Source organism: Molossus molossus, unplaced genomic scaffold (assembly GCF_014108415.1).
Source record: "Molossus molossus isolate mMolMol1 unplaced genomic scaffold, mMolMol1.p scaffold_m16_p_14, whole genome shotgun sequence".
NCBI classification, from domain to species: Eukaryota; Metazoa; Chordata; class Mammalia; order Chiroptera; family Molossidae; genus Molossus; species Molossus molossus.
In genome coordinates, this window is record NW_023425349.1 from 76,954,335 (window position 1) to 76,962,639 (window position 8,305).

At 38.4% G+C, this 8,305-nt stretch overlaps 1 long non-coding RNA gene across 1 annotated transcript in view; it reads right to left on the bottom strand.

Annotated features, from left to right (window-relative positions):
• LOC118629268 overlaps positions 1 to 7,872 on the bottom strand; it is a 28,693-nt gene extending 20,821 nt beyond the window's left edge. The window contains exon 1 of the long non-coding RNA XR_004959464.1: positions 7,853 to 7,872. This is a non-coding gene — a long non-coding RNA (uncharacterized LOC118629268). The remainder of the gene's footprint in view (positions 1 to 7,852) is intronic.
• Positions 7,873 to 8,305: the final 433 nt, after the last annotated feature.

Below are 8,305 nucleotides of genomic sequence, written 5' to 3' on the forward strand. Positions count from 1 at the left end.
ATGTTCCACCTGAGTAGCCATGAAGTTATTTACTGAGTACACATTTTGTGTTTACTGTGTGGCAATGGAACACAGAGATGGATAAGATATGAATCATACACTTAAGAAGGCTTTAACAAAATATACATTGGCCTTCATTCAAGAGAAGTTGATATAAGTATTCCTACCTGTCATATTATATCTGTCATGGTGCTTGTGTGATCTTGCTTAGCCAATGGTTTTCACTGAGTGGAAAGTGAGTAAGGGGAGTGATGCCACAGTCCTAACTTAATGGGCTACTTCCACCTCAGGAGGGAGGTATTAATATATGCCCCCTGAGATAGATGGAGATGATACACAGCACCCTTAAACTCCCTACCATTGAAGCCAAATTTTCGTCTCTAAAGGAGGAATTCCAGAACAAGTGTTGCAGACTGAATGGTCTCACTGCAGGATGCTGGAGAAAGTACTTGTACAGTGTCTTCAAAGAGACTCTACTGTAACTGTTTTCCAGCAAAGGCGCCTCCACTGCATCACTGCCAGATGAAAAGTTTACCAGTAGCTCCTCTCCAGTTTGAGCTAGGCCATGCTTTCTCTGAGGGCTGTACAGCTTAGGCTAGCAGGTTAATTAACAAGCACTTAATCAACATCTACCATGTGGGAGCACCATGTAGTTCTGTTCTCCACCCGTGCAAGACCTGCTCACACATCAAAGCTCAGCTCCAGTCTCTGCTCCTTCACCTCTTCTACTGATTCTAACTCAGGTTGACATTTCCCATCAAAATGACCATCATACACGGCTGGGAAACCCTTTTTCTGCCAAGGGCCATTTAGATATTTATAACATCACTCTCAGGCCATGCAAAACTATCAACTTAAAAATTAGCCAGCTGGGTGGAAAAATGGCAGTGGAGTGAATGGAAACTACACAGATGATCTCCCAGGATCAAACTAGAATTACAACTAAAATAAAGACAAATCATCAGAAAAAAAGCAACAGAAAAGCAGCTGGAGAGGACCATATAACCACGGACACTGGTAGGTCTGTGGAGACAGGAGAGGGTGGTGGGGTGGGAGCCCAAGGACAGCAAAGGTCTTAGCTGTGAGCAGCACCCTTGGGGTTAAAATCCCAAGCCAGCTCCACAGTGCAGAGGGCCAGGACAGAACATTAAATTAGCCTCAGCCACTCACCTTGGGCTCCAGCAGAAGGAGGGAGACTGGACTGAAACTCTGTGGGGACACCCGGATTTGGAGGGTGCTCAGAGTTTTTGCTGAGATGCAGCCATACAGGACGGTGGCCAGCTTGCTCCTTCCCGGAGCTGCGAGGAAAAGCAGCAGCCCCTCCCTCAGAGATTCAACATCACACAGGTGAACCAAGAAAAAGAAAATTGAGCCTCATTAACAACCAGAATCCACCCCACCCGCTGGAAATCCTCTCACACAGAACACCTGAGAGAGTTTTTCATTCAACTGAGAATGCCAACTCTCGGCCTGCCAGGATTGGTGCAAGGCAGTGAACCTAAAACAACACACTGGTTGGCATGAGGGGGTATTTGCAAGGTAGCAAATGCTCCAGATCTCTGGGCACAGTCCCATTTATTTGCAGACTGGTACCCCCACATCACAAGTGTATTCAAGTAAATTATTTCCTTGAGATGGCATTACTGCATACACCCTAGCTTTGTCTCTTGCTTTTTATGGGAAGAGACTTTGAAGCCAAAAGATAACAAACCCTTATTCACACGCAAATGAAGTGCCCAACACACCTGGTTGGGCCAGGTTCCCCCCCCCCCCCCCCGGGCTAAGATTCCAAGAATGTATTAACACAAGGTTGAGAGTGCTTAACACAAGGTTTAAAAACATCCATCTTCCAACAACCCAACCCCACAGAGAACCCAAGGCTCTTCAACTAACTGATACTAATAGCCTTGAGAAAAAAGTTAGAGGATAACTGAACCTTTCCTGGGCTTTCAAACCTACCCAGGAAAGTAAGACTTGACAGTAGAGTTTAATGTGGACCCTTCCACACTCGTCCTAACACAGTAGAAGGAGCCACAAACAGCAGAACACCAACACCTACAGGGAAGATTTGGCAGGCTCCAAAACCCACTGAGATAGCCAAAATGGTGAAACAAAGAAACAAATCCCAAATAAAAGAGCAAGGAATCTCTACGGAAGATGACATAAATGAAATGCAGTTAATCAAGTTATCAGAGGTAGAGTTCAGAGCCATGATCTTGAGGAAGCTCAAAAGTATGAGTAAGTACATCAACACCATGAGTAAAGATATCAGAACAATGAAAATCAACCAAGTGGAAATGAAGAATGACATAGAAGAAATAAACAACACATTGGAAGGACGAATGAGCAGACTAGAGGAAGCTGAGGACCAGATCAGTGAATTAAAAGACAGGGTAGAAAAAATGAACAAATCAGAAAACCAACAGGAGAAAAATATTAAAAAACAGGAAGACAGCTTAAGAGAATTGTGTGACAGCTGGAAATGTTAAAACATTTGCATCATAGGAGTCCCCAAAGAATAAGAAAATGAGAAAGGGTTAGAGAATATATTTAAAGAAAACTTTTCGAACTTGGTGAAGGAAGAAGGCATTCAAGTTCAAGAAGCACAGAGAGCCGCAAGTAAAAAGAACCCAAACAGGACCACACCAAGACACATAGTAATTAAAATGCCAAAAATTAAAAACGAAGAGAGAATCCTAAATGCAGTAAGACAAAAGCAACAGGTTACCTATGAAGGAACCCCATAAGGCTATTAGCTGAATTCTCAACAGAAACACTACAGGCCAGAAGAAAATGGCATGAAGTAATCAAGGTCATGAAAAACAAGGATCTGAATCCAAGACTACTTTATCCAGCAAGACTATCATTCAAAATACAAGGTCAAGTAAAGAGTTTCCCAGACAAAAAAAGAGGCTAAGGGAATATATAAGCACCAAACTAGCACTGCAAAAAAAAATGTTCAAAGGACTACTGTAATTAGCAGATGAAAGAGAAAGAAAAATATAACCACACTAAACATAAATGGCAATAAATAAATATATATCAGTAATCACCTTAAATGTAAATGGATTGAATGCTCCAATAAAAAAGCCACTGAGTAGCTGATTGGATAAGAAAGCATGACTCATCTATATGTTGTTTACAAGAGACCCACCTCACAACAAAAGACTCACATAGGTTGAATATAAAGGGATGGAAAAAAAACTTCCAAGCAAACAGAAAGGAAAAAAAAAGCTGGGGTAGCAATACTCATATCTGATAAAGTAGATTTCAAAATGAAGGCCATAACTAGAGACAAAGAAGACCACTACATAATATTGAAAGGATCTATCCAACAAGAAGATATAACCTTGGAAAACATATATGCACCCAATATAGGAGCACCAACATATATTAATAATCTTTTGGAGGACTTCAAAGGAGAAATTGACAGCAATACAATCATAGTAGCGGACTTCAACACCTGGCTGACATCACTGGATAAAGCATTGTGACAAAAACTTAACAAGGCAACACAGACTCTAAATAAAGCACTAGATCAAGTGGATTTAATAGCTATCTACAGAGAATTACACCCCAAAAGTGCAGAATTCACATTCTTCTCAAGTTCACATGAGACATTCTCAAAGATAGACCATGTTTTAGGGCACAAACTAAATCTCTACATGTTCAAGAAGATTGAAATCATATCAAGCATTTTCTCAGATCACAATGGCATAAAACTAGAAATCAATTGCAACAAGAACATGCAAAGACATTTGAAAACATGGAGGCTAAATAGCATGTTATTGAACAATGAATGGATTACCATGGAGATCAAGAAAGACATTAGAAACTTCCTGGAAACCAATGAAAATGAAGTCAAAACAACACAAAATCTATGGGATGCAGCAAAAGCAGTTCTGAGAGAAAAGTTCATAACACTACAGGCCTATCTCAAGAAACAAACAAAAAAAATTTCTAATTGACTACGTAACCTCACAACTTAAAGAAGTAGAAAAGAAACAAAAATAAAACCCCAGAGCAAGTAGAAGGAAGAAAATAGTAAAGATCAGAGCAGAAATAAATGACATGGAGACCAATAAAACAATTCAAAGGATCAATGAAACAAAGAGCTGCTTCTTTGAAAAGATAAACAAGATTGATGGACCCTTAGCTAGACTCGCCAAGAAACAAAGAGAGATAACCCAAAAACACAAAATCAAAAATGAAAAGGATAAGTAATAACTGTCACCACAGAAATACAAAAGATCATTAACATATACTATGAACAATTATACGGCAACTAATTGGACAATCTGAGTAAAATGCACAAATTTCTAGAAACTCACAGTCTCCCAAAACTAAACCGGGAAGAGATAGAACACTTGAACATACCAGTAACAACAAAGGAAATTGGAGAGGTAATCAAGAAACTCCCAGCAAACAAAAGCCTAGGCCTGGATGGCTTCATGGGGGAATTTTACCGAACGTTCAAAGAAGAACTAACACCCATTCTCCTCAACTATTTCTAAAAATTCAAGAGGAAGGAAGCCTTCCAAACTCATTTTATGAAGCCAGCATAATTCTAATTCCAAAACCAGAAAAAGACGCTATGAAGAAAGAAAACTACAGGCCAATATCCCTGATGAACATAGATGCCAAAATCCTAAACAAAATACTAGCAAATTGGACACAGCAATACATCAAAAATATTATTTGCCATGACCAAATGGGATTCATCCCACAGATGCAAGGCTGGTACAATATTTACAAATCAATAAATGTGATACACCACATAAACAAAATGAAAGATAAAAACCATATGATCATATCAGTAGATGCTGAAAAAGTATTTGACAAAGTCCAGCACCCATTTTGATAAAAATGCTCAGCAATGTGGGAATAGAGGGATCATATCTCAACATAATAAAGGCCATATATGAAAGACCTACAGCCAACATCATGCTCAATGGACAAAAACTAAAAGCATTTCTCTTAAGAACAGAAACAAGACAGCGATGCCCACTTTAACCACTCTTCTTTAACATAGTACTGGAAGTCTTAGCCACAACAATCAGACAGGAAGAAAAAATAAAAGGGATCCAAATTGGAAAGGAAGAAGTGAAACTGTCATTATTCACAGATGACATGATATTATACACAGAAAACCCTAAAATCTACTAGACTAAATAAATGAATTTGGCAACATAGCAGCATACAAAATTAAGGTCAAGAAATTGACGGCATTCTTATAAACCAATGATGAAGTCACATAAAGAGAAACTAAAAACACCATCCCATTTCCCATCATGGCAAAAAAAATAAAATATAGAAATAAACTTATCGAAAGAAGTAAAGGACCTATTTGCAAAAAACTATAGGACATTGAAAAAAGAAATAGAGAAAGATATAAAAAAGTGGAAGGATATATCTTGTTCATGGATTGAAAGAATTAACATCATTAAAATATCCATACTACCCAAACCAATCTATAGATTCAATGCAATCCCCATGAAAATATCAATGACATATTTCACATAACTAGAACAAATACTTCAGAAGTTCATGTGGAACCAAAAAAAGAACCCAAATAGCCACAGCAATCTTGAAAAAGAAGTTCAAAGTAGGTGAGATCACAATACCAGATATCAGGTTATACTACAAAGCGACTGTAATCGAAACAGCCAGGTACTGGCACAAAAACAGGTATATAGATCAATGGAATAAAACAGAGAATCCAGAAATGGACCCAAGACATTATGTTTAATTAATATTTAACAAAGGTGGCAAGAGCATACAATGGAGTAAAGACAGCCTCTTTAATAAATGGTTTTGGGAAAACTGAACAGCTACATGCAAAAAAATGAAACTAGACCACCAACTTATACCATACACAAGAATAAACTCAAAATGAATAAAAGACTTAAATGTAACTCATGAATCCATAAAAATCCTAGAAGGAAATGTAGGCAACAAAATTTCAGACATCATACGCAGAAGAATTTTCACTGATACATCACCTAAGGCAACAGAAACAAAGGAAAAAATGACCACATGGGACTATATCAAACTCAAACACTCTGCATAGCAAAAGAAACAACCAACAAAATGGAAAGGCAACCCACTGTATGACAGAGCATAATTGTCAATGATACATCATATAAGGGATTAATTTCCAAAATATATAGAGTATGCATACAACTCAACAAAAGGAAGACAAAAAAGCCCAATTAAAAAATGTGCAGAGGCCCTGGCCAGTTTAGCTCAGCAGTTAGAGCGTTGGCCTGCAGTCCAGAGAGACTGGGGTTCGGTTCCCGCTAAGGGCACGTACCTCGGTTGCAGTTTGTCCCCAGCCCTGGTTGGTCCTGCAAGTGGCAGCCACTCGATGTGTTCCTTTCACATTGATGTTTCTCTCTCTCTCTCTCTCTGTTCCTCTCTCTCCCTCCCACTCTACCTGAACAAAAAATGGAAAAATGTCCTCGGGTGAGGATGAAAAAAAATGTGCAGAGGACCTAAATAGACACCTCTCCAATCAGGACATACAAATGGCCAGGAGACATATGAAGAAATGCTCAGCATCACTAAACATTAGAGAGATGCAAATTAAAACAACAATGAGGTACCACCTCACACCTGTCAGAATGGCCACCATCAACAAATCATGAAACAACAAGTGTTGGCGAGGGTGTGGAGAAAAGGGGACTCTAGTGCACTGCTGGTGGGAATGTAGACTGGTGCAGCCACTATGGAAAACAATATGGTGTTACCTCAAAAAATTAAAAATTGAATTGCCATTTGACCCAGTGATTTCACTTCTAGGAATATACCCTAAGAAGTCTAAAATACAAATCAGAAAGAATATATGTACCCCCATGTTCATAGCAGCACTATTTATGATAGCTAAGATCTGGAAACAGCCCAAGTGTCCATCAGTAGACGAATGGATAAAAAAGCTATGGTACAGATACAAAAGGTATTACTATGCAGCTGTAAGAAAGATAGATCTCTTATCCTTTGAGACTACATGAGGGACCTGGAGAGTATTATCCTACGCGAAACAAGCCAAGCAAAGAATGACAAATATCACATCATCTCACTTATTTGTGGAATTTAATGATCATAACAGTCTGAGGAACAGGGTAGTTCCAGAGATGTGGAAGTAGGGTACAATCCTCAGAAGGGGGGATAAGAGGGGAAGAGATAAACCATAGAACTTATATGCATGTACGCATAACCAATGGACATGGACAACAAAGCAGGGGACGGGGCGGGAAGGGTTGGGGAGGAGGGTGTCAATGGAGGAAAAAGAAGAAACATCTGTAACAAAAATAAATAAATTAATTAATTAATTAATTTTAAAAAATTAGCCTGCTGTATTTCGTCAAGCTAATTTGGTGATACATATGATTTTAGCTGGTATTATGCGGCCTATGGGCCAGACGTTCCCCACCTTGGAATGGCATTTTAATATTTTTTATTGTTTGGTTCTTTATTGCTGCATAAATGTAAACTTTGATTTTTCAGCACAATTGTAAGCACGATGGTTTTATTTTTTTAATGTTGTTTATGGTAGTTGAGTCTTACTTGGTGATTAATTTATTGTTACTTAAGATCTATTTCCTAAAACGTATTTCAGAGAACACTAGTCCTTAAGATCTTCTGGGAAAAAGGGCAGTGGGTGGTGGTCTATGTGGTTGAGTAAGTTTGTGAAATGCTGCCCACTATTTCCTTCCTCTTGAAAACACATAAGACAGCCCAGCTGGTGTGGCTCAGTGGTTGAGCATTGACCCATGCACTGAGAGATCGCGGTTCAATTCCCAGTCAGGGCACATGCCCAGGTTGTGGAACTAATCCCCAGTGAGGGGCATACCAGAGACAGTCAATTGATGTTCTTTATCACTGATGTTTCTATCGCTCTCTCCTTCTTCCTTCTTCTCTCTCTAAAATCAATAAAGAAGACAAATTAAAAAGAAAACACATAAGACAATTTGCAGACAATTAAGACGGAAAATTCATATGTTTAACATACAATTTTAACTAGATATTTCTTAAACTTAACTGATTCCTACATTAATGCAATCAGATATAATCTTCAGAAATGACATCTGAATTTAGATATCTGAGTTAAAAATTCAGTGTTACAGGTAATATAAATTTTGTTTTGGTTTGTTTTTACAATGGCAGCATAGATATTTTTAAATGGATATTTTAACTTTTTATATAGGTATATTTTCAAATGATAGCTCTTCCTTTTCCTGTTACCGAACTTCATTTAACATCCCTTAAAACCAGTATTCTACAAGATAGTTTTCAAAGAATGCAT